Source organism: Peromyscus leucopus, chromosome 4 (genome assembly GCF_004664715.2).
Source record: "Peromyscus leucopus breed LL Stock chromosome 4, UCI_PerLeu_2.1, whole genome shotgun sequence".
NCBI classification, from domain to species: domain Eukaryota; kingdom Metazoa; phylum Chordata; class Mammalia; order Rodentia; family Cricetidae; genus Peromyscus; species Peromyscus leucopus.
In genome coordinates this window covers 26870996-26898900 of record NC_051066.1, presented here as the reverse complement: position 1 = coordinate 26898900, position 27905 = coordinate 26870996, and the positions used below count along the sequence as shown (strand labels likewise).

The 27905-nt window shown below is 38.0% G+C and overlaps 1 protein-coding gene across 7 annotated transcripts in view; it reads right to left on the bottom strand.

Annotated features, from left to right (window-relative positions):
• Mbd5 (methyl-CpG binding domain protein 5) overlaps positions 1-27905 on the bottom strand; it is a 367675-nt gene that overhangs the window by 69970 nt on the left and 269800 nt on the right. For 6 of the 7 annotated variants that reach the window (XM_028879644.2, XM_028879987.2, XM_028879795.2 and 3 more), the window contains one exon: positions 2531-2708. The gene's annotated coding sequence lies outside the window, so the exon portion shown is untranslated. Of the gene's footprint in view, positions 1-2530; positions 2709-13573; positions 13703-27905 lie in introns of all 7 variants that reach the window. The other variant, XM_028879704.2, reaches the window with a different exon arrangement.

The following is a 27905-nucleotide window of genomic DNA, read 5'->3' as shown; positions in this document are numbered from 1 at the left end:
TTCCACATCTATCATTCATCAAGAAAATACCCTACAGACTTGCCTATAAGCAATCAGATGAAGCAGTTCTTCATTAGAAGTTTCTCTTCCCTGATACCCCCAGCTTGTGTCAAGCTGACAACCTCTTGGGACATTTAAGTCTCCCCTATAATTCTTTCTTGTAATATCCAGTTCCTTTCTTTTACAAAAACTACAACACAACACTTGGCTCTTCCTTTGCCAGTCTACCTGATTGTAAAGGAAAAGCAGAGGAGACCAGAACTTCCTCTTAAAGCTTCCTTTTGTAACTTTACAAATATAGAAGGGTGTGGAAACAGGGTCTGCATGTATAGGTAAACAACGCCTTCTTTCTTAATATAAAAACTGAGCAGTAACTAGTCTCAACTACATAGCCTTAGTTCTTTTTTCAGAATTATTCTTAAAAATAATAGGTTATCATAAGGCAACTATAAAATAATAAACTGACCATAATTCTGAAGGAAAAATATTTGTGATATGTTTTACCTATTAGTCCTATGATGTTACTTTTTTGCTTTTCTGTATTCGAAGATTTTCATGAAGAATAGTGATATTAAATCCTTGTGCATTTTTATATAACTATTTAAGAGTAAACACGCAAGTTAAAAGTGGCAGATTTTGCATTTTATTCTTGTCTGAACAGTATTTTGGCTACTTCAGATGCAGACTATTTTATGCAGGGAAAATTAATATTGAAAATAATCACTTAGTTACCCAATAGGTCTCTTCAAATTTATCCCTCCAATCTAATGTAATCATGTTCCCTTTGAACAACATTTTTCCTATTACTTTCGCTCCACATGCAAACCCTGCAATGGACAACTACCGCCATATTGTTTTACTTCTGTGAGATCAATCAACTGTTCTAGATTTCACTAAAAAACACGAAATCTAATTTCATGAGTGAGACCATGCAGCATTTGTCTTTGTCTAACTTTTTCACTTCAGGTAATATCTTCCAGTTCGTTGCAAATGGGAGGATTTTGTTCTTTGTATTGGCTGCACTATATTCCCCTCCACCTCCGTGTGTGCATCACATTTTCTTTTTATTCTCTCATCTGCTTATATATACATACATGCACACTCCATATCTATAATAAATAGATAAGTACAAATTTTTCTCCTACATACTGACTCAATCCATTGGATATATATCCAGTCATGAGATTGCTGGGTCAGATAACAGGTCTAATCCAGTTTTGTTTTAGGAATCATCACACTTTCCCCATAATGGTTATATGAATTTACTTTTTTACCCATAATATGCAGGATTTTCATCTTTCTACAGCTATACCAGCACTTGTTATCTTTTGTCTTTTCAATAGCCATGCTGGCTGGAGTACAGTGACATCTCATTGTGGTTTTAACTTAAATTTCTGTAAGTCTTTTTTGGAAAAAGGTATTTTTCTTTTTAAATTAGATTATTTATTTTGCTATGAGTTTTAAAAACATTAGGTTTGAGTATTGAGCTCTTTTCGGTTTGTATATTTAGCAAATATTTTTTCCCATTCTGTAGGTTATCTCTTACCACTTTGTGATTATTTACTTTGTTGCACAAAAAAATTTTCTAGTTTGGTACAATATCATCTGTCTATTTCTGCTTTTGTTATCTGTACACACACACACACACACACACACACACACTCTCTCTCTCTCTCTCTCTCTCTCTCTCTCTCTCTCTCTCTCTCTCTCTCTCTCTCTAGCCCTGGTCACTGTCATTAAGTATTTCTTCTTTGTTCTCTTGTAGTATTGTAAGTTCAGGTGTCATGTTTAAGTAAGAAACCATTTTAAATGAGAATCAGGTTACCCTTAAAGTGAAAACATGGTAACATCTTAGTCAACAAGACACTTATCCAAGACAGCATTTCACCGTATGTATAAATACTTAGGACCACACAGATCCACTAGACCAATATAATTAAATACAGTATAACTGTGGTCTGATAAAAGCTCTGATACGTTTTCTCAAGAAACAAGATGAAGAGAGTGCTTTTGTGCATATTTTAGAGAGAGATTCTCTAAAGTATACAAGCTACATGAAATAAGTGCTCTTTTATTGTGTTTAAGCTCAGGCATCAGAAACAAAATGAGTAGCGACATTTACAAATGTTGTGTGAGATTGTAATGTCTTCAAAGAGTATCACGTTGGCATGGGACTGATTCTCAGTGGAAAGCTGAGAGTGGCCATGAAAATGTGCTGACCAAAGAAAACTTATGCACAAAATATTCAAGTTGGAGACTTGCAAGGGAATTTCAAAAGCTCAAAATGAAGCAGAAAGTAACTCAGAAGACATTATCAATGAAAAGCCAACTGTAGAAAATAAAGTCCCTAACAAATAAATAAAAAATGTAATACTAGTTATAAAAAAGAGGAGTTTGGATCAAATTCTAGTTACAAAAGTGTTTGACTTGTACACGGCTTATAGTTAATAATAACAACAACAACAGCAGAAAATGTTGCTAATGCATTATTTAAATCAAAAGACTTCAATGAAAATATATAACAGTTTACCTGAGAAACTGGACAGTTGAGTGCAGTAACAGTAGGTCAACATTCCTGCCTTGCCACAGTTATCTGGAGCAAAGCAGTGTCTGCTCCTCCAGAAAGGGCTTGTCTCTCCAGCTTGCTTCAGCGGCTTCCTGCTTCATTCCACCATTCTGGCCTCTGTGAGCGATTAGGTTTCCAACTTCTGGAATAGAAAGGACTTTGAGATAAGTGCTGAAGCATACACTTTAGCCCTGGTAAGAGGCAAGATTAATTTTTACTCATCATTTAAACTCTATTTTCACGTCTTCAAAAGGGTGCGGGCTCAGCACTCAGTAGGCTAGCACACACTTTTGGTATGTGCAGGAGCATCACTAAACCAGTTAAAGCTATAAGTACGCAGGTAACTGTCTTATTAATGACCCCAAGTTGGCCCTTAACTGGTGATTCTTGAGACAGTGACTACACGAAGAACTCCCAATTCATATATCTTCTACATCTGCACTGTTTGCAATATCATGTTACCATTATCTTGGGAACTCATACTAGCATCAGAAAAGTATATAATTTACTTTTTATTAAGAGATACAAAATTTCATTGATTTTTACCCTTGGAAAAAAATTTTCTTTTAGAAAATAATAAAAAAAAAAAAACCCATGAGCTTTTTCAAAGGTATGCTTAAGACTTTACACTTAATCTGTTGTATCCTGACTTTCAGAGACATTTGTTTGTCATGGGATATGATAAGGATTTTCCTCATCCCAGGTAAAATTATCCCTATAGTCATTTAACTTACTTTGTTCTGTTTCCATATCAATGGACAACCTTCTGAGAATAATACGAATTCTATAAATTCTTACATAATTAAGTTGGTGATGTGGATAGCACATACAAGTCCTTTCGTGAGAAAACAAACTTCAAAATAAAAAAGCTAAATGGCATGGAAATTAGATATTTGTAATAATGAGGATATGTGTAGACCAGGGTTGTGTAATATTATTTTAAGATATGTTGCCGGGCGGTAGTGGCGCACGCCTTTAATCCCAGCACTCGGGAGGCAGAGCCAGGCGATCTCTGTGAGTTCGAGGCCAGCCTGGGCTACCAAGTGAGTTCCAGGAAAGGCGCAAAGCTACACAGAGAAACCCTGTCTCGAAAAACCAAAAAAAAAGGAACTTCTTTTTACTTCTTCTAAGAATAAACAGCCAATAGCAAGGTAGGGGAAAGGACAGGTGGGGCTGGCAGACAAAGAGAATAAATAGAAGGAGAAATTTGAGTAGAAAGAGATCTAGGAGGAAGAGGAGACTGAGGAGCGAGAAAAGAAGGGGCCAGCCACGCAGCCAGACACAGAATAAGAAGTAAAGAAAGGTATACAAAATAGATAAAAAGAAAAGCCCAGAGGCAAAAGGTAGACAGGATAATTTAAATTAGGTAAAGCTGGCTAGAAATAAGCCAAGCTAAGGCTGGGCATTCATAAAAAAGAATAAGTCTCTGTGTGTATTTATTTGGGTGCTGGGTGGCAGGTCCCCAAAAGAGTAAAGACAAAAACAAACAAGAAAACCAAACCAAACCAAACCAAAACCAACCAATCAAACAAAAACCAATAACATTTTGGTGTACCAACATGAGGTTCTTGAATATTTATCGAGAGCCTGAGAAAGCTAAAAAGAACAACCCCCCCCCAAAAAAGACATTTCCTTTAAGAAGTTCTGTTGTACATAAACAGCCCCTTTTATGTTAATTAGAAATAATAAAAAAAAAAAAAAACTAGGTAAAAATGCCTGCCTGTCACAGTGAGGGGCACTGGCATTCCATACCTTGGATGGTTGAATGTAGTTCCTGGTCAAAGGTGCCTCTGACCAGGCTTTAGGCTTGGAGCCAGCCAACAGAGCTGCAGGGAGGACCCAGATGTAGCTTAGCAGTTTAAAGTTTGTTCACACAGTCAAAAAAGGCTAAAACATATACAGTAAAAGAGGTCCAGATGGGAAAAACCTCTAAACATGTTCCAGTGTGTTTGACAATGCCTGTCTAAAACACCTGATTGGTCTGGTAAAGTGCTGAATGGCCAATAGCAAGGCAGGAGAAAGGATGGGTGGGGCTGGCAGGCATAGAGAATAAATAGGAGGAGAAATATGGGGAGAAAGAGATCTAGGAAGAAGAGAAGGAGAGAGGACATCAGGGGTCAGCCATCTAGCTACACAGCAAGCCACCAAGTAAGAAGTCAAGAAAGTTATCTAGATAAAAGGCCAGAGGCAAAAGGTAGATGGGATGATTTAAGTAAAGCTGGCTAGAAACAAGCCAAGTTAAGGCTGGGCATTCATAAGTAAGAATAAGAGTCCGTATGATTTATCTGGGAGCTGGATGGCGGGCCTATCAAAGAGCCAAAAGGGGAAAAGACTAGAGACAAACAACAGACCAGAGGCCCATTATCTTGAGAGGACTGACAAACTCCATGTCATGTCTTAGTTATTCTATAGGGTAACCCTCCACCTGTATGTATTCTCTAACAGCCAGATTACTATCTGTTTTATGTGTGTTGTGTGTCACTTGATTCAAACCAGTAACACTGATGGAAAACCAGAAATATTTTAGGGTCAGATGAGGACAGGAGAATGTAGGACAGGATATGGGCAGTGTCCTTGAACAGTGTGTTCAGCCAGGAGAGACAAAGCAGCAGTTGAGGGGAGGTGCAACCAAAGTTAAATGCTGGCTTCAGCAATCCGTATGTATCCAGTCAATATATTAATCATATATTCATGGTGTATCAAATTTTTGTGAAGCACTCTGATAGCCATTGGAAACCCAAATACTAGGAGAACACAGTCTACATCTCAAAGTACTTACTACCTGGAAAGAGAAGGGAGTTAATTAGCCAGGTTAACACTTAATGGTCTTGACTATGGTAGAGATAAGTATGGAATGTTAGAAGAGCATAGAACTAGTCTACTTTTCAAGAAAAAGGGTGGCAGAGGGCAATGGCTATATCTAAGACTGCACAGAGGTTAGACAGGCAAAGAAAGGCCACCAGGGGACTAGAGACTTTATCAAATTCATTCAAAAGATTTCCTTTTCCAAACCATTAATTTGAAAGTTTACATTTCTGCCTATTGATAATGTTTCCAACACTGTACTCATTTTTAGCTGATAAACATAAAGGTCTCATTTTGTCAGACCTTTAATTGTGACATGGTAAGTGATAAAGCTGTGAATATCTGCCTGATTCTTGAAATGGAAAATGATGATGTGACATCTACAGGAACTAACAGTATTATTTAAAAAAAGTACTATCAAAGAATGGTTATTTGTTTTATTAAGAAAATATGAATTAACACATGGAAGGAAAAAGGAAAATTGAAAGAAAAGCCGAGTGCTTACAACTAAAACAATACATGGGAGGTGGAGGCAGGAGGCTTGAGAGTTCAAAGTCAACCTTAGCTACAAAATGATTTTGAGGCCAGTGTGGGCTAAAGATTCCCCAATCTTACACACAAAACCAAACAAGCAAACAAGTCAAAAGGAGCTAGACACAGGCCAGGGAGTACTAGACAATGTAATTCAAGTTATAGGAAACCATATCCTTCTTTATGAAAGGAATCCTGAGCAAAAGAAAGATGATGGCTACAGTGCTAACAGATAAACATATAAATGAAACTAGAATTATGTTATTCTAGGAACATGTTGGATGCTTTATACATAAAAGTGTTAACTCATTTAATCTTTAGTATGAGTCTACAACGGAAGTCCAGCTTTTTTTTTTTCTGTTTTTCTAGACAGGGTTTCTCTGTGAAGTTTTGGTGCCTGCCCTGGATCTCGCTCTGCAGACCAGGCTGGACTTGAACTCATAGAGATCTGCCTGGCTCTGCTGGGATTAAAATCGTGTGCTGCCATCACTGCCTGGCCTCTCCAGCTTTGATATAATTCATGTACACTTTCTTTTACCCAGAGTATTATCATTATCTAGCATTTATATATCTTACTGTTTATCCTATTCCTATTTGTCTCCTCTGAAGAGAAGGCAAGCATTGTAAACACAGGGGATACAGCAGACATCATAACAGACAAAAATCCTTAAGAATCTCTTTGCTTCGAGTTCAATAACTTCTCAAAGACTAATTTTGTAGTGTGTTTTTCCCCCAAGACACAAAGTACTTTATAAATGCTTGAGTTAAAATATTTGCCAAAAATATTTTCTGAGTGGATCATGAACAGAGCTGATCATTAAGTGTATGCTTGCCATGCTCATCACTCTCACTGTAAGGTAGGGAGCTAGAGAATACAGTTCCTGCTTCAAAGAACACTTAGGAATTGAAACAAGATACCTAGGACATCAAATGAGAAATCTTCAATCAGTAAATGGTATTTAAAATACCAACTCATCTTTCCTCCCTACCATAATACAAGCCTAACTAAACATTATTGTAATGTTCATAATATTATGAGCTGGAACTGACCTGAAAGCTTCCTTCTTGACGACTAGCTTTCATGGTACCAGAAGACACAATGCAAGCTTCCAAAGGAAGGAAGAAACCAACGGTCCTTACCCAGCTATGCTATCTATGAATCACAATAATAATAATCATGGCATGATAAGTCAAAGGGTACAGTAGAAGTATGCATAACTTGGTGGTAACAAACAGCTCTCTAATTGAACTTAAGGCTTACTCCAAATCAAGAATCTTAAATGGTCTTATTAGTAAAAAACCCGGTGCCAGCTATTGGGGTAAATTCTGAAAGATCAGAGAGACAGAACAAGCCACAGCTAACCTCACCTAGCCAACTTCTCAGCTGAACTTGTTTCCTCAGACTGGAAGCTTCTGAGTCCTCATCTGAGTGGATCTCAGCTGAACTGCTGCTAAAAGCCTAAAAGCTTATAAAGCCTCTAGTTCTTGGTCCTCACGCCTTATATACTTTTCTGCTTCCTGCCCTCACTTCCTGGGATTAAAGGTGTGTGCCACCATGCCTGGCTCTGTTTGCAGTGTGGCCTTGAAGTAATAGAGATGCAAATGGATCTCTGCTTCCCGAGTGATAGCATTAAAGGTGTGTATGCCACCATTTTCTGGCCTCTATGTCTGTCTAGTAGTTGTTCTGTTCTCTGACTCCGATAAGTTTATTAGGGAGCACAATATATTGGGGGATGCAATATCGTCACATTACTCAATACGATGGACCTCATACTTGGTATTAGAAACTTAGCCAAACTATTCAGTGCTAGTGAAGTCATGGATCATGGAGGCGAACATACAATCTCCACTTTACTAAATTAGCATAACCTCTAACTACATTTTAAATATTTGTCCTTGTATCCACAGGTAAGTGTAGTCCTTACTGCTCATCAAGGAAACTTCTCTTTGCAACAGACAGAGACCATTATGAAAAAGCACAACCAATCAAAATGCAGAGTTGTGGAAACCAGCCCAAAAGATATATCTACAGTTACAACTTATATACCTAAGGCTCAGGGATCATTGTGGAAGATGGGGCTAAAAGATTGTAAAAGACAGAGAACAGGGAGTTTGCTATGAGATGATGTTTTCTAGAAATGTGAGGCTGGGAGGTGGTGGCACACCTGTAATGCCAGCACTCAGAAGGCAGAGGCAAGCAGATCTCTGTGAATTTGAGGCCAGCCTGGTCTACAGAACTAGTTCCAGGTCAGCTAGAACTATACAGGGAATCCCTGTCTTAACGAAACCAACCAACCAACCAACCAAAAACAATGGCACCCATAGGTTCATATATTTGAATGCTTATTCACAGGGGATGGCACTATTTGAGAAGGATTGGGATGTGTGTCCTTGTTGGAGGAAGTGTGTCACTGGGGTTGGACTTGGAGACTTCAAAAGCCCATGTCAGGCTCAGTCTCTTTTTCTCTCTTGGCCTGTGGATCAGGATGTAGCTCTCAAATCCTTCTGCCATGCTTGCCACCATCTTTTCTACTATGAAGCTAACATGAAATCTCTGAAACTGTAAGAAAGCCCCTAATTAAATGCTTTATTTTATGAGTTGCCTTGGTTGTGGTGTCTCTTCACAACAATAGAACAGTGACTAAGACAGACTGTCAGAAACTAAACTCATAAAATCTTACCAATATGACCTCCTAAACAAGAGTCCAATAAGAACAACAATAGACATGCTAGCATGGTCAGGGGAAAGTCCAAGAGGCCGCCTTCCTACACAAAGAACTACAGACCACCAAGGATTGCTCAGAGTGGGAGAAATAGTCTTCCCCAAGGAAGAACACACCATTGATTACTGAACACTCAATACTTAGCTCTGAAAACATATATAAAAGTAACATCATACATACTGAACAGGTTGTACCTGTACATTTAGGAATGTATGTAAATATGTATGTAACAACAATTAATGAAGAAAGAGGCTATAGATGTGGAGGAAAGCAAGCAAGGGTATATGGTAGGCTTTGGAGGAAGGGCAGGGAAGGGGGAAATGACATAAACATATTATAATCTTAAAAATGAAAGAAATAATTAAAAAAGAACAACACTGGAAGCAGTATTTCAGACTGGAAAAGAAGCAGCATAGCCAAGAGAATATGGGAGGAGAAAAAATGGAGCTAAAATTACTGACACACAAACCAGGACTAAGAGCACAAACAGCAAGAACAAGCAAAAATGACACCCTTCATTAGTAACTCTAAATTTAGTGGCCTTGATTTCTCAATCAAGACACAGGTTAGTAGAATGGATTAAGTAGTAAAACCTATCTTTCTGCTGTTACAAGAAATTAATCTTATTTTCAAAATAGGAACCATCTTAAATAAAAGGATGGAAAAATGTATTGTAAACCAATGGGATCAGCTAAGGCGCAGGTTTCACTATCCTAATATCTGACAAATAGACTTTACACTACAACAAATCACAAGGGATAAAGGAAAACAATTCTAATTAAAGAAATAAACAACTAAGTAGACATTATAATCCTAAACATATATGCACTAAACTCAGGCGCATCTAAGTTCATAAAAAGTGTATTGTTGGACTTAAAGACACAGATTAACTCCAGCTCAGTAAGAGCAGCTGGTTTTAATACAGTACTTACTCCTAGAGCAGGTTATTAGGACAAAAAATAAAAAGAGAAACATTAGAATTGAATGACACCATGTAGGGCTAGAGAGATCTCTCAGTAGTTAGTAGAGCTTGCTGCTTTCCCAGAGGACCTGTTCAGTCCCCAGTACATACATGGTGGCTGACAAACTTCTGTATCTCCAGTTACAAGGGATGTGATACGCTCTTCTGTCCTTGGCAGATACCAAGCATATACATAGTAATGTACATACATGCAGTCAAAATATTCATAGATTTATAAATAAAATATCTTTAAATGGAACATCAAATGGATACAAAAGGTACCTACAGAATACTTCATTAAAACACACAGAAGATATATATTCTAGCCAGAAGCCTACCAAAGCTCCTTTAAAATAGAGCACATTTTGGAACTTAAAGCAAACTTAAAAAATATAGAAGAGCTAAAATAATTTCATGTATCCTATCTACTATAATGTAATAAAACTGAAACCAACAACAAACACATGAAGATTAAACAACTCAGTACTGAATGACGAATGGGCAAAAGAAGTCAGGAAACACACAAACAGTACTGGAATTAAAAGAAAATTAAAAGACAACACAATAAAACTGGGAGACATTAAAAATAGCCCTCAGAGGGAAATTAATAGTTCTAAGCACTACACTAAAAATAAGAAAAGCACAATAAATAACAATGATGCAACTGAAGATTTTGAAGAACCAAGAACAAACCAAACCAAAATCCAGTAGATAGCAAGAAGTAATAAAAACCAAACAAGACATTAATGAAATATAAACACAGCTAATAATACAAATAATCAATGAATCGAAGAGGTGGTTCTTTGGAAAGATAAACAAGATAGACAGATCCTTGGTCAAAAGAAAAAGAAATGACCCAAATGAACAGAATCAGAGATGAACAGGGAAACATTACAACAGACACCAAAGAAATCCAGACTACTATAAGCAAATACTTTAAAAACCTATACTCCATTAGTTAGAAAATCTAAAAGAATAAACAAGTTTCTAGAATCATCATAACCATCCAAAGCACCAAAAAGGAGACCAGCAATCCACACAGACCCACAACAAATGAGATCAAATAGAGTAAAAGCTTCTGACTAGGATGAGCAGTCTGCTATGGCCAGGCCTTAAGATTTTTTTTTTTTTTGAGATTGTAATGTAATTATAGCATTTCTTCCCTCCCTTTTCTCCTGTCAAACCCTCCCTTATACCTCTCCTCATTCTCCTTCAGATTCATGGCCTCTTTTTTTTTGTTTTTTACTGTTATTGCATGTATATATGTATATACATATATTCATACATATAACCTGTTTAGTCCTTATAATGTTACTTGTATGTTTGTTTTCTGGGCTGACTTTTGTCATTAGGCAACCAATTGGTGTGTTCTTCGATGGGGAAGACCACTTTTCCCAGCTTTCCTCAGTTGCCTATAGGTCCAACAGCTCTTTAATATGACTTAAGACTGGCCCCACAAGAGGGAAATAATGCCTAGTACCAGAAATCCAGCTAACTACTCAATGCTAGTGAAGTCATGGTTATTGGAGGAGAACCTGTAACTCTAATTTACTAAAGCAACATAATCCCTAACAACAATCTATAAACAGTTGTCCTTATACCCACATGTAAGTGTAGTCTTCATTCATCATCAAGGAAACTTCCCTTTGCAATAGCTGAAGACCACAACAGAAAACCACAATCAATGAAAATGCAGAGTTGTAGAGCCTAGTCCCAATGGATACATCTATAAAATACTCCTGCACCTAAGGCTCAGGGAATATTATGGAAGAGGGGATGGAAAGATTGTAAACGCCAGTGCATCAGAAGTCTTCTGTAAGATTGTGTATCCTACTACCATCAGGAGCTACATCCAGAAAAGTCTCACCAACATCAAAGTCTCATTTACACTCCAACATGAGCTGAAGAAGGATGACACCAATGGACATACCAAACTGGATGAGGACAGGCTCACAAGGCCTCAACCCTACGCCAAGAACTATGTGCAACTGAAGAAAGCTGGAAGCAGGAGAGGTGGTCTTCCCCAGGGAAGAGCACACCAATTGGTTGCCTTGTTCCAAACTGTCAACCCTGAAATTCTTTCTTCTTACACTTAACTTTCTGTTGGTTACTTTTTGGTTCATAAAACACCATGAACAAGGCAACTTATAGAATAAAGAGTTTATTCTGGTTGATGGTTCCAGAGGATTAAAGTCTATAATAGTGGAGATGTCATGACTGTAGGCAGCAGGCATGTCACCAGGAGCAGGAATCTGAGACCTCACAGCTTGAACTGCAAGCATGAGAGAGCAAACTGGAGAGATCTTTAAATTCTCAAAACCTACCTCCAGTGGCACACGTCCTCCAGCAAGTTTCAACTCCTAAACCTCCCCAAAGCAACTGGAGAAAAAGTATTCAAATATATGAGACTACTGGGGACATTCTCAAACTATCACATGTTTGAAGCACTAGTTAGAGCAATGTGAGAATAGAAGGAAATTGAAGGGATACAAGTAATAAAAGAGGTCAATTTATTCCTATTTACAGATGATATAATGTAATATATAAGAAATCCCAAAAATTTCAACAGAAAACTTCTAGAAATGATCAACACTGTAAAGTGGCAATAATGAATACCCAGGGAAAGTGTTCATTGAAATATTACAATTTCCAATAGTCTCAAAATATCTAGAAATAAATCTAACCAAGGAGTAGAAAGACCTTTACAAGGAAAAGTTAAATTCCTGAAGAAAGAGATTGAGGAAGGCACTAGAAGATGGAAAGACAGCCCATGTTAATAACTTGGTAAAATTACTATTGTGAAAATGACTATTCTACCAAAATAATTTACGGATTCAATGCAACAAAAATCTCCATGACACTCTTAACAGAAACAGAAAAATATTCTAAAATATGGAATCACTAAGGAGGCCACATAGCCAAAGCAATCTTAAGCGAAAGAATAATGTTTAGGATTACCATAGCAGACTCCAAGCTGCATTTCAGAGCTATGGTAATAAAGACAGCACGGCATTGGCACAAAACAGACATGTAGGTAAACAGAACAGAATATAAGACCCAAGCATAAGTACATGTAATCACAGCCATCACATATTTGACAAAGATGCCCAACATATACACTGGGGAAAAGATAGCATCTTCAACAAAGGGTGCTGGGAAAACTGGATGTCCACATATAGAAGAATGACATTAGACAATATGTACAAAAATTAACTCCAAATGTATCAAGACAATGTGAAACCCAAGACACTGAAACTACTAAGAGAAAGCATAAACAATACCCTGTAAGATATAGGTGTAAGCAAAACTTTCTGAATAGGACTCCATTCACTCAGGAATTCAGTGTAACAAAGCACAAACATGGTCTCATAAAAGAAAAAAGCTAAGCAAACAGTCAAGTTTCCTGATGAGGATGCTCAGAGAGTGGGAGAGACTCTTTACTAGCTGTTCATCTGAAAGAGATGTATACAGAATACACAAAGAACTCAAAAGAACAAAGAGTCAAGGAGAAAGAATGACCCAATTAAAAACAGATCTGAATAGAGAGTTCTCCAAAGGGTCTGATATCTCAAAAAGGATTTGATAAAGACATCCAAAGTCTCTCACTCTCTACACACTTCGGATCTCTGTGTAGATTACCATCCACTGCAAGAAGAAGCTTCTCTGATGCTATATGGGGCATAGCAATATATCTGTAGGAGTCACTTTATTGCTATGTTTCTTTAGCAGGATAATAGTAGTAAGTTTTCTTCTAGGGTCCATGATCTACCTATATTCAGGATTTTAGCCACTTTAGCAGTGTCACATATGGGTTTCTTCTCATGGAGTAGGCCTCAAATCCAATTTTAAAAGGGAAGTGGCTACTCCTATGACAATATATGACGTTGTGCTTGACAGCTTCCAGGCAGGCCATTGTTGTAGGCCACAGGGTTTGCAGTTTGGGTTATATTGATGACTACTTTTCTTCTTTAGTAGCATGCAAAGTACCTTCCAGCACCATGAAAGTTAGTCAATACTGGTGAAGCTTCTAGCTGGGCACCAGCTCCATTTCTCCATGCTCGATGACATAAGTAAGTTGGTGTCTTTATCAAAACCCTCCCCTCAAGGCTCAAGGATCTGTGTGGAAGAGGAGGAGGAAAGACTGTAAGAGACAAACTTGGTGGATGACTTGAAAGAAACAGCATCTTACACACACACACACACACACACACACACACACACACACACACACACGAACACACAGAGACTATGACAGCATGCAGAAAACTGCACAAGTTCAACCCAGACAAAATCTCAGAACTGGAAAGAGGAAGTAGACACAAAATCCCACCCCTAACCAAGAAGCCACTTGCAATTAATATCTGCTGAGAAAGAGAAAAATCAACTTTCTCCAAATGGAGTGTCAATGGGAATATCAACCATACTCCAGGGTAGGCCGCATGCCCAGAAGTAGTTGGTCAACACAAAGTGGACTCCAATTTTTTTTGGCTGTTCCCCCCCCCCATTTGTTTTGTTTTTTCTTCTCTTCTGAAAGAGAAAATGAATGAAAATTTGAGAGGGTAGGGTGGCAGTGAGGATTGGGGAGGAGTAGGGGAGAGGTAAGAATATGAAATATATTGCATGAAACTTTTTAAATTAAAAAAGGATTTAACATAATTAATCATTAATGATTAGGGAAGTGCAACTAAAACTACTTTGAGACTTCATCTTACCCAGTCAGAATAGCCACAACAAGGAAAACCACCACCACCAAATGCCGGTAAGAATATGGGGAAAGAAACCCTCATTTATTGTGGGCTGGATTGCAAACTGGTGTAGTACTCTGGAAATAAGTATGGAGAATTCTAAAAAAGTTAAAATAAATCCACCTCATGACAGAGCTACACTACCCTTCAGCAAATGCTCAAGGAGTCAACATCCTACTCCACAGATATTTGCTCCACAGATACTTGCTCCTCCTTGTTTGTTACTTCTCTCTTCACAATAGCTAGGAGATGGAAACAATCTAAATGACTTTCAACTGATGAACGGATAATGAAAATGCAGTATGTATACACACTATTCGCTGCATATAAAAACTGAAGTCATGAAATCTGCAGGCAAATGATGGACTAGAAATTATTATACTGAGTTGGGTAACTGAGACCTAGAAAAACCAACACTGTATACTCATATTTACAGGTCCCACTTTTCAATCTTTAGATATGAGTCTATAACTTGGAGTAACCACAGAAACCAGAAAAATACAGAGGGACATTGTGTGTATGTGTGTGTGTGAGAGTGTGTGTGTGTGTGTGTGTGTGAGAGAGAGAGCGAGAGAGAGAGAGAGAGAGAGAGAGAGAGAGAGAGAGAGAGAGAGAGAGAGAGAGAGAGGCTCCAGAGAGGGGGTAGAAGGGTACAGGTGCTATGGAGAAGAAAATGAGAAAAATGGCAATGGCTAATTTAAGTGGAGAGGTGGAAGAGACGGCAACAGCGAGGAAGCATCAAGGAAGAGCATCAAAGAACACTGCAGGTGACTGAAGAAAGTCCACAGGGAAACAAACCCTGATTACTAAAATATAGATGTACTATACATAGTAGGGCATGTGTATACATGTATAAATAATCCAAGTGAAGCCACACTGCAGAGGGAGATAAAGCTCCCTCCAAAAGTCAGACTATCTAGCAAAAGCCCCAGTGCCAGGCATGGGAATTGTTTGAGTTGCTGACCAGGGAAGTCCAAGAGACTCCCAACCAAGACAGGCTGTTGCCATCGCCTTGGTTGCCTCCCAGAACTTGAAGGTATGATCACTGCTGAAGATGCTACACACCCTGGACAGAGGACTTGGAGGAATTCAGCTGTAACTGACCTGCAAAAAGTTATACAAGCTGCCAAGAAAGAAAAGTCAACCAATAGTCCTACTTAGCTGTAATGCCAATGAACTACAACAATGAGCAGATGGCAAGATACACCCAAGGGTCCAACATTGGTACTTACATCTTGGGATACCCAGGAGCTACCCAATTGGACTTGAGGCCTGCTCAACAGGAGGGAATTCATATCTGCTGCTGTAAACCTAGTCAACTATCCATGCTGATGACACCATGGATTCTAGAGGAGAACCTAATACTGTCACTGTTTTTTAATTTATTTTTTTCTATTTAATTTTTTTCATTTTACATATCAATCACAGTCCCCTCCCCCACCTCTCCCTTACCCCAACCCCCATCCACTCCTCAGAGAGGGGAGTCAACAAAGTCTTACTGCCACTTTCCTCAACTAGTATAATTCTCAAATGTATTCTAATGACCTATTCTTATACCCACAGGTAGGTGTGGCTCTCATCTCTCATCAAAGAAGCTTCTTTTGGCAGAGGATGGAAACCATTACAGAAACTCATAAGTGGTGAAAATTGAGAGAACAACTGATCATGGGGTTCTATCCCCAGTTGATACATCCACAACTCAACTGCTATACACAAGGCTTAGGAAACACTGCTAAAGAAGGGTGGAACAATTGTAAGATGCAGAGGACCAGGACATCTCCTAAGAGATGGAATCTTCTACACATGACAGAGAGCTGCACTCATGAAGTCTTAATAATATGGCTGCCTAAACAAGACTTGTAAAAAGTCAACAAATGGCAGCTGACAGTCCAACAATGAATAGAGGAAATCTCATAAGCAGTCTCCACTAGATGTAGAGCTACAGTTAGTGGAGAGAGGGAGGATCAGTTTTCTCAAGGAGTGAGACCCCTGCCAGTTTATCCACTCCCAAAAGCTCAGTCCTAAAGACATATACATATGAACAACACTAAATGGACTCAGCAGTGTATTTGTATACACACATGTCTATATGTTCATAACAGTAATAATTAAAGGAGAAGAGGTCATGAATTTTAAAGGGAGGGGGGAAGGCATAGGCAGAGATGGAGAGGAGAGGGTGCAATGAAAATGATGTAAACAAAGTATTCAAATATGAACTTCTCCCAAAATAAAATAAAATAAATTGAAAATCTAAAATTACCAAAAATTGAATTTACTTTGTTTTTAGTTTATTGAAGCCCATCAATAAGAATGGGTTATTTTGATTAGTAAAATGTATAATACAATCAAGGGATATTAGTGATAGCTGCAATTTTAAATAATCTTCATTAGCCATTTTTTCTGCTTTATGGCATTAAAACATTTCTGATAACCAAAGATAACCATTTGTAAAGGAAAACAATTTTTTTTTAAAATAGCTCATTTGGCAATTTCTGCTATTAAGCCTATTCAGAAGCTTGGGTAAGAAGAAAACCTTGTTCCAAAACTTAATGATTTATATTAGCAGATTCATATTTCTGCTCAGAGACATAAACCACGTGCTAGAACTACACTGAACTTCAATCACACGAGAAAACTCTTTTCACTTGTGTTTTACCAACTAACTTGCCCCGGCAACACTTTTAAGGAAGGGTGGTGACAAATGTCAGGCAGATTTGCATATGCCAGTTTGTGGTTGTTTATTATGGCATAAATGTGCTGTGGTAATATTCTTGCTCAGCTAATTTATTGTACAATATTGGGTCCAAGCTTTTAAAAGGGCAAAGTGTAAGATTAAAAACAAAACAAATTTCCAGTTCAATATTTATATAGAAATTAGTGAGGAAGCTTTGTCAACCAACAGTTTATGAAAATATAAGCTAGCAGCAAAGTTTATTTTTGCTTTATTATCTAATTATCTAATGTATTATAATTTATTATAGCACCGTTGAGTGTCCATGTTATTTTTACTAGTTAAAACAGTAACATTTAAAAAACCTGTATGCCATGTCTAACATTTGAAATACCTTCTTGACAAAGAATCTCCTGCTAACTGGATGTTCTTTCTGGTACCATTATTTCTTGCGTAGGTAGAAAACCAAAAGAGGTTTTATAAAAGTGCCTTCCCTGAAAGCAGTGTTGGGTATGTGTTCCACCTGGTGGTGTGGGCCTCAAGTCAGATCATGGCTGGATGGTCACCACCACAAACTTTGTGTTCCCATTGCCCTAGCATATTTTGCGGCAGGACAAAATACGCATGGTAGGTCAGAGGGTTTGTGGCCGGGTTGATGTTTACATTTCTCCTTTGGTAGCATCAAGAGTACCTCACTGTACCAAAGACAGTACTACAATGTGTGGGTGAAGGTCCTATGGAGGCACCAGCTTGACCTCTCCATGTTCAATAACTTGTGTGGGTGTTGTCTTCACTAGTGGATCTCTGATTCTTGTACCTTCTTTTAGGGCTGGCTCTCTCTCTCTCTCTCTCTCTCTCTCTCTCTCTCTCTCTCTCTCTCTCTCTCTCTCTCGGCTTGTCTTGTCCAACTTTGATGTAATGGCTTTTGTTTTATCTTATACTTTTTTGTTATGTTTTGTTTTTATCTCTTAGAATCCTGTGTTTTTCTCTAATGAGAAACAGAAAGGGAGTGGATCTGGATAGGAGGAGGGGTCAGGGGAACTGGGACATATGTGTGTGTGGAAATCTGTAATCAGGATAGATTGCATGAGGGAAGAATCTACTTTCAATAAAAGGAGAAAAACAAAGAAAAAAGTGGCTTCACAGTTTTCCAATCAATCTTGTATACACTTACTGAGGTTAGGTACCCATGGGATGGGTATTTGGTGAGAAGACGGCAAGGATCAAGAAATACATCTTCAAAAAATACAACAGTGTTTCCAGTACAGGGTAAATACTTATATACAGATGCTAAAAACAGCTTTGTTCTCACAAATCTACAACACCTCAAACTTTAGTGTTGTTTGTGAACATGTATCATCATTTAAAGAAGCAATCTGCTTCTATGCAGTTATTGTCTGATGATATTTATTAGGTGTAATTTTTTTCCCCAGTGATGTTGCCTTTATTTACCCAAAGAGCATGTTACAATACACACTACACAGAAAACTTTAACTGACCTTTTCTCTGAACAAATCATCAAAACTGCATTTCTTGAAAACAGATGGAATGTTGACATCTGTTCTTATTACTTATATCATTACCAGAACCAGCAAGCCAGGATATTCAGACATTTAAAAAATACTTTGTAAGCTGGTAACATAAAACTAAAAGAGTAAATGAATATATCTATGAAAATTAAGTTGAATACAGTTTCCTATTCAAATTCCTTTTCCATACACACAAGCTAGATTTGAGCTCTTTTCTCAATTTCTATTGTACACTCTTTATACCTTGAAAAACACATTTATGAGCAATCCTTTGCCTAAATTTCATTTATTCAAACTCATATATGAGTTACTTGACCAGAGGCCACCAGAACTCCAGGTAGGCCAACTGCCCTGGGACCTTCCCTAGCCTTTTGGTGACCTCTCCACAATAATCTCAAATTCCCCAACCCCTCCTTATGGCCATGTCCCAGCCCCCAACTCAGGCAGAGATCCCCTACTCAACCAGAAGTCATTCTGGTGCTCCTCCAGACACTAGCCCCAATCCTGCCTCCCTTCTTCACTGCTGTGTCTCAACCCACAGGTCAGGTGGAGACCCTTGTTCAACCAGAGGTCACACTGGCTGCCAGAAATCCAGATAGGCCAACTGCCAGTGGACCTCCCTCACTTTCTCGGTGCCCCCCTCCCCAACACTTTCCCCAAGCCCCCTCCCTTCCTCCTCATTGTGTGCCAGACCCTGGCTTGGATGGAGATCCCCGGCTCAACTACAGGCCTTACCAGCCAGAAGAGCAGAGAGGAAAAAGAAACCAAGAAACAAAACACCTGTCCAACAAAGACAAACCCAGAAATCAGCACCCAGGCCTATAATCACCCCAAACCCAGATGCCTAAATGCCAGAATAAGACCACAACCAACAATAGCCAAGGCACTATGTCACGAGCAGAGCCCTGCTATCCTACTACATACTCAGTCACAAAGCAAATCTCAACAAAAAACAAAAACAAAAACAAAACAACAACAACAACAACAACAAAAAACCTGGAATAAACCCATGTATCTTATTGGATCACCATGGGATACTGCTAGAATTCAACAACAACACAAACTCATGGGAACTGAGCAACTCTCAACTGAATTACCAATGGCTCAAGGAAGAAATAAAGAAAGAAATCAAAGACTTCCTAGAATTCAATGAAATCGAATGCACAACATACCCAAACTTATGGGACACTATGAGAGCAGTGCTAAGAGGGAAGTTCATAGCACTGAGTGCCCACAGAAAGAAATTAGAGAATTCTCACACTAATGGCTTAATAGCACACATGGAAGCTCTAGAACAAAAAGAAGCCGATTTACCCAGAAGGAGTAGATGGAAGAAATAATCAAACTTGAGGCTCAAATCAATAAAATAGAAACAAAGAGAACAATACAAAGAATCAATGAAACAAAGAGTTGGATCTTAAAAAAAAAATCAACAAGATAGACAAACTCTTATCCAAACTAACAAAAGGCAAAGAGAGAACATCAAAATTAACAAAATTAGAAATGAAAAGGGGGATATGACAATAGACACTGAGGAAATTCAGAGAATCATCGGGTCATACTTCAAAAATCTATACTCCACAAAATTGGAAAATCTAAAAGACCAGAAAAACAATTTAAATAGACCTTTTACCCCTAAGGAAATAGAAACAGTCATTAAAAGTCTCCAAAGCAAAAAGGCTTACCTTTGTAGTTCCTGTTTGCTTACCTATATTTTTAGTGCAGAATTCTACCAGAATTTCAAAGAAGAGCTAATACCAATACTCCTCAAATTGTTCCACACAATATAAACAGAAGGAAGATTGCCAAATTCTTTTAATGAGGCTACAGTTAACCTGATACCCAAACCACAGGAAGATGCAACAAAGAAAGAGTATTACAGACCATTCTCCCTCATGAACATCGATGCAAAAATACTCAGTAAAATATTGGCAAACCAAAGACAAGAACACATTAAAAAAATCATCCACCATGACCAAGTAGGCTTCATACCACTTTGGTGATATTTTATTTGTGCTGAAATGTGATTTTATCTGTATGTTAATAAATAAAGTTGCCTGGGGGTCAGAGCTAATAGCAAGCCATTTAGCAGAAGTCTGACAACGGTAGCACATGCCCTTAATCCGATCACATGACAGGCAGATCTCTGTGTGTTCAAGGATACAGCCAGCATGGAGACACACGCCTTTACTCTCAATACCAACCATAGAGACCTGGAGGTCTGTATAGACAGGCAGTGACGAGGAGGTCATGTGGTTGGACTTACAACCAATGAGAAGGCAGAACAGAAATTCAATAAAAAGGCAGACACACAGGAAGTAGGTCTCTCTTTGAGGGGAAGGACTACAGCCACAGCGAGGGGTAAGAAGGCAGTCTTTGTCTTAGCTCTTGGCTGCTGCTCAATCTCTGGGCTTTTAACTCTGCATTTGGCTCTGTTTCTTATTTAATAACACCATTCATAATTTACATCTACATACCACAGTTGCAGGGATGGTTAAACATATAAAAGTCTGTCAATGTAATCTGCCATATAAACAAACTGAAAGAAAAAAAAACCCACACATGATCATCTCATTAGATGCTGACAAAATCCAACACCCCTTCATGACAAAGGTCTTGGAGAGATCAGGAATATAAGGAACATACCTAAACATAATAAAAGCAATATACAGTAAGCCAACAGCCAACATCAAATTAAATGGAGAGAAACTCAAAGTGATTCCACTAAAATCAGGAACAAGACAAAGCTGTCTGCTCTCCCTAGTTATTCAATATACAACTCGAAGTTCTAGCTAGAGCAATAAGAAAACAAAAGGCAATCAAGAGAATACAAATTGGAAAGGAAGAAATCAAACTTTTACTATTTGTAGATGATATGATAGTATACATAAGTGAACCCAAAAATTCTACCAGGTAACTCTTATAGCTGATAAACACCTTCATTAATGTGGCAGGACAGAAGATTAACTAAAAAAAAAAATCAGTAGCCCTCCTATATATAAATGATAAATGGTCTGAGAAAGAAATCAGAGAAACAACACCCTTTAAATAGTCACAAATAATATAAAATATCTTGAGGTAACTCTAACCAAACAAGTGAAAGACCTATATGACAAGAACTTTAAGTCTTTACAGAGAGAAATTGAAGAAGATATCAGAAAATGGAAAGATCTCCCATGTTCATTTACATAGTAAAAATGGCAATTTTACCAAAAGCAATCTATAGATTCAATGCAATCCCCATTTAAATCCCAATACAATTCTTCACAGACCTCAAAAGAACAATACTCAACTTCATCTGTATGTTTCAATTTCTAACATCTACACCCCAAAGACATTAGTAAAGCTTAAATAAAAAATTGACTCTCACACATTGATAGTGGGAGACTTCAATACCCCAGTCTCATCTGTGAACAGGTCATCCAGCCAAAAACTAAACAGAAAAATACTGGAGATAACAGATGTTAAAACCAAAGGGACCTAACAGATATCTAAACTTCACCCAAACACAAAAAATTATACCTTCTTTTCAGCACCTCATGGAACATTCTCCAAAATTGTTGGAGACATATACTCGGTCACAAAACAAGACTCAATAGATAGAAGAAAATTGAAACAACCCCCTGTTCCTATCAGAACAACAAAGATTAGAGCTGAATTTTAACAACAGAAAGTCTACATACATGCAGAAACTGAACAACTCTGTCCTGAATGAAAATCGTCAAGATAGAAATAAAGAAACAAAACACATTCTAGAAATCAATGAACATGAATACAGAACATACCCAAACTTATGGGATACAAATAAATAAATTAAACAATTTGCTAGGGGCAAAGTTCATAGCACTAAGTACCTACATAAAATAATTGGAGAGATCTCATACTAGGAACTTTACAGCACACCTCAAAGCTCTAGAACAAAAAGAAGCAAATTCACCAAGAAGTAGATGGCAGGAAATAATCAAACTCAGGGCTGAAATCAATAAAATAGAAACAAAGAGAACAATACAAAGAATCAATGAGACAAATAATTGATTCTTTGAGAAAAATCAATGAGATAAACTCATATCCAAGCTAACAAAAAGACAGAGAGAATATCCAAGTTAACAAAATCAAAAATGAAAAGGGAGACATAACTACAGACACTGAGGAAATCCAAAGAATCATTAGGTCATAGTTTAAAAACCTGCACTCTGAAAACTGGAAAATCTAAAAGAAATGCATCGTTTTCTCAACAGATACAACTTAGCAAAGTTAAATCAACATCATATAAGCAATTTAAGTAGATCTATAACCCCTAAGTAAATACACGCAGTCATTAAAAGTCTCCCAACCAAACCAAACCAAACGAAACCAAACCAAACCAAAACCACAGGGTCAGATGATTTTAGTGGAGAATTCTACCAGACTTTCAAAGAAGACCTAATACCAGTACTCCTCAAATTATTTCACAAAATAGAAACAAGAAGGAGCATTGCCAAATTCATTTTATGAGGCACAGTCACCCTGACACCCAAACCACACAAAGATTCATACACAAACCGAATCAAAGAACATATCTAAAAGGTCATTCACCATGACAAGTAGGTTTCATCTTAGAGATGCAGAGATGGTTCATCATATGAAATCAGTCAATGTAATTCACCATATTGTTGTGGAATATTTTGATCGCACTTTGATGACAATAAAGTTTGCGTTGAATCAGAGGGCAGAGCTAGCTACTAGCAGATCAAAATTAGCCATAGAGTTTTTGGAGGACTAGGGACAGAGAGACACAGGAAGTAGTAGGGCAGGGCTTTGAGAGAGTTTCTACCCTTTTTGGATAGAGGAAAGAGAGAGAGGAGGCCAATGGTTGCTTCTTTGCCACTTCTCTGATCCTTTAGGTTCTTACCCCAATATCTGATTCCCGAGTTTTCATTGATTAAGAGTAATTAGATAAACACTTCACCATATACATAAACTGAAAGAAAAAAAAAAAACAATGTGGTAATATCATTAGATATGACAAAATCCAATACCACTTCATGATAAAAGTCTTGGAGATAATAGGGATACAAGGAACATATCTAAAAACAACAAAGGCAATTTACAGCAAACCTATAGCTGACATCAAATTCAATGGAAGGAAACTCAAAATAATTCCATTAGATCAGGAACAAGATAAGGCTGTTCACTCTTTTCATATCTATTCAATATAGTACTTGAAGTCCTACCTAGAGCAATAAGACAACTGAAGGAGATCAAGAGGACACAAACTGGAAACAACAATGTCAAAGTATTGTTATTTGCAGATGATATGGCAGTATACATAAGCAGCCACAAAAATCTTACCAGGGAACTCTTGCAGCTGATAAACACATTCAGTGAAATGGTTGGATACAAGATTAACTCAAAATCAGTAGCCCTCTTATATACAAATGATAAATGGGCTGAGGAAGAAATTAGGGAGACGTCTTTTACAATAGTCACAAACACATAAAATATCTTGGGGTTACCTAACCAAGCAATATAAAGATTTGAATGACAAAAACTTCAAGTCTTTGAAGAAACTGAAGAAAATATCAGAAAATGAAATGATCTCCCATGCTCATGGATTAGTAGGATTAACATAGTTGTAATGGCCATCTTACGAAAAGCAATCTATATATGCAACAAAATTGCCATAAAAATTCCAACACAATTCTTTATAGACTGTGAAATGACAATACTCAACTTCATATGGAAAAACAAAAAACCTAGGATAGCTAATCCTGAACAATAAAAGAAGTTCAAAAGATATCACCATTCCTGATTTCAAGCTGTACTACAGAGCTATAGTAACAAAAACCATATGGTACTGGCTAAAAACAGACACACTCATTAATGGAATAGAATCAAAGACCCAAACATAAATCTACACACCTATAGACACCTGGTTTTGGATAAAGAAGTCAGAAATACACTATGGATTAAAGAAAGCATCTTCAACAAATGGTGATGGTCTAACTAAAACCTGTATGTAGAAGAATTCATATTGATTCCTATTTATCACCCTGTATAAAACTCAAATCCAAGTGGATCAAAGCTTGCAAGATAAAACTAGATACATGGAACCTGATAGAAAAGAAAGTGGAATAGTCTTGAATGCATTGGCACAGGAGACAACTTGCTGAATGAAACGCTTATAGCATATGCGCTAAAATCAACAGTTAATTAAGTGGGACCTCATGAAACTGAAAAACTTCTGCAAGGCAAAAGACACTGTCAACAGTATACAACAGCCTACAGAACAGGAAAAGATTTTCACCACCAATTCCACATCCGATAGAGGAGTAATATCCAAAATATATAAAGATCTCAAGAAACTAGACATCAACAAACCAAACAATCCAATAAAAAATGGGGTAGAGATCAAACAGAATTCTCAAAGGAGGAATCTCAGATGGTCAAGAAAACAAAGAAATGTTCAACATCCTTAGCTGTTAGGGAAACACAAACCAAACTGACTTTGAGAGTCCATCTTACACCTGTCGGAATGGCTAAGATAAAAAAACCAAAAAACTAAAAAAACAAGTGACAGCTCATACTGGTAAAGATGTGGAGTAAGGGGAACACTCCTTTACTGCTGGTGAGAGTGCAAACTTGTACAGCCACAATGGAAATCAATATGGTGGTTCCTCAGAAAATTGGGAATCAATCTACCTCAAGACCTAGCTATACCACTCAGGCATACCAAAGACGCTTCACTGTACCACAAGGAAACTTGCTGAAGTATGTTAATAGTAGCTTTATTCATAATAGCCAGAACCTGGAAATAGTTGAAGAATGGAAAAAGAAAATGTCTGTCCCGTCTGCAAGATGTGCTCGGGCAATGGTGGCTCGGAAGTTGTGGGAGGGGTCAACCAATAACTGGTCTAATCTGAGGTTCTAGCCAAATCTCATGCCAGCCACTGCCTTGATGAGCAGGAACTAGAGACTGGAGAGCTCAGAGAACTAGGGTAGAATCAAACATGACCAGCAAAGTAAAGAAAAGGAAATGATTCCTAATGATAGTCTGCTATGCTCATAGATTGATGCCTAGCACAGTTGTCATCTGAGAAGCTTCCTCTGGCAGCGGATGGAACCATATTGCAGAGATCCACCGCCAATCATTAGGCAGAGAGAAGCCCAGGTTGGAGGTCTCCATCAGGCCCCCCCCCCACTCAGAGTTAGGGGAATCCTGAGGAAGAGGGGGAGAAGGAATTGTGGGTGCCAGAGGAGCTGAGGGCACAGGGAAAACGCAGCCTGAGGATTCAACCTAGCAAGGCCCATGGGGTTCAGAGACCAAAAGGGCAATCACGGAGCACGCACGCGTCTGCGATAGGCCCTTTGCACATATTTTATGGTTGTTAGCTGGTGGTCCTGTGGGACTCCCGACAGTGCGAGTGGGGAGTCTCTGACTCTTTTACCTGCTCTTTTCGTCCTACTGGGTTGCCTCACCCAGCCTTGACGTGAGGGTTTGTTCCTGGTATTATTTTATCTTGATGTCCGGTATTCGCTTGACTTCCCTGGAAGGCCTGCTCTTTTCTAGGAGGTGTAGGGGGGTGGGATGGCAGGGTGGATCTAGGGGAGAAGGTAGGTGGGTGAGAACTGGGAGGAATGAAAGTAAGGGAAGCTGTGGTTGGATGTTTTGTATGAGAGCAGAATAAAAAACAGAACAACAAACAAACAAAACCAAATTCATATATGATATCGAGGAACACATCCTCAAGTATCAAATCTCTTTATGACATTAATCTTTTCTAATCTGACATTTTTCTCCATTATTTATATGCCCATTTAATCAGGTTTGTGTTTTAACTTTCATGGGTCTACGTTTATGTCCCCAGTATTTTTGCTCTTTCAGTCAGATTACTTCTCCTCCTGTATAAAGTTCCTCTTCTCCTTCCCTCTGCACCCAAGCTGCACATTCTTTCCCTCAATGCGTTGTCACTGAGGTTCAGCTGTTCATGTCTGAAGATGCATCGCTGCTGTCTCAAATTCCCCTGACCCTGGTCATTTGTTCACCCAAACTTAAACTTTGATTTTATTTTTATTTTCTTACATTTAAAGACACTGTTTCTTTTGAAATAATTTAAACTTACAGAGCAGTTGCAACAGTACCAGGACCATTCCATAAAGATCTAGGCATTGCCAGCATCTTGACACAATTGCTCCATCACTCGCCCTCTCGGCCTTACTCTGTATATTTGCAATTTTAGAAAAATTTGACATTAAATTGCAAATATCACATCTCTGTTTTGTTTCAGTTCTTTTGGGTTTATACTCAATACATTAGAGGGTCCAATTCTGTCCATACTGTTCTCTTATCTGCTATTTTACAGTAATAAAAAAACTCAGAACATTAAATTGAAGGCTTTCTGAAAGCATTTGACTTTAAAATGTTTATTATGTAAATGCATTTGGCATTCTTCAGTATGATTCAAAGTTTTGCCTTGCCTGAAAAGGCTTAAAAATTTATTTTTTGTACCAATAGAGAATGAAACAGACAATGACCTTGATACTAACACTGAACACATCATTGAGTTGCATTTAAGTTTCAAGAACACCCAGCAGAGAGAAGCTCCCGGAATCTGGAAAGAATTTGCAGTTAAGATGCTAAGTTAAGAGTCTTTAGGAACACTGGGAAATAAAATAGTGCAAGCAATTTTATTTCTGGGTAAATCAGTCTAATGTTAGTGAAAGCTTTCTATGGCAACTGATAGAGAATAAAAAGATAAAAGCTTTCTTTATTTCTAACTATTGGTACCATTTGAAGACTTTATTGTGCCATTTGTTAAAGAGCAACTGGGATATATTTTTAATATTTTTATTTTAATAATGCTGAGGATGGACAATGGTGAGTCACATCAGCCAATCACCTTCTAATATGTCTAGTGATTTATGAAGACAAAGTCTTTGAAAGGGATTACATATGGTCTGGGAGCATATACAAATCCCAGCTCGGGGCTAAGCAGTAGCACTGGTTATTAATTCATTATTTGTATCAGAAAGGTAGGTATAATGGAATTCAAGAATAGATATTGACATACAGATCATTTATTAAAAACAGCAGGCAACTACAAAAAATATAAACGTGTGTTTTCACATCTAAAACAAGAGGGGCAAACACAAGGAATTTACCAAATGTAGGAAAATAATCCTAAGGCCCTCAAACTTCAGTTAGTTAAGATATTTGCTCCTAGCAATAAACGAGTAATTTCAAAGACAAGCTTATAATTATTCTCTCTTTCTTCCTCTTCTTCTTTCTCCATCTCCCGCGCCGCCCCCCCCCACCCCGTGTGTGTGTGTGTGTGTGTGTGTGTGTGTGTGTGTGTGTGTGTGCGCGCGTGTGTGTGCGTGTGCAGGCAAGAGGT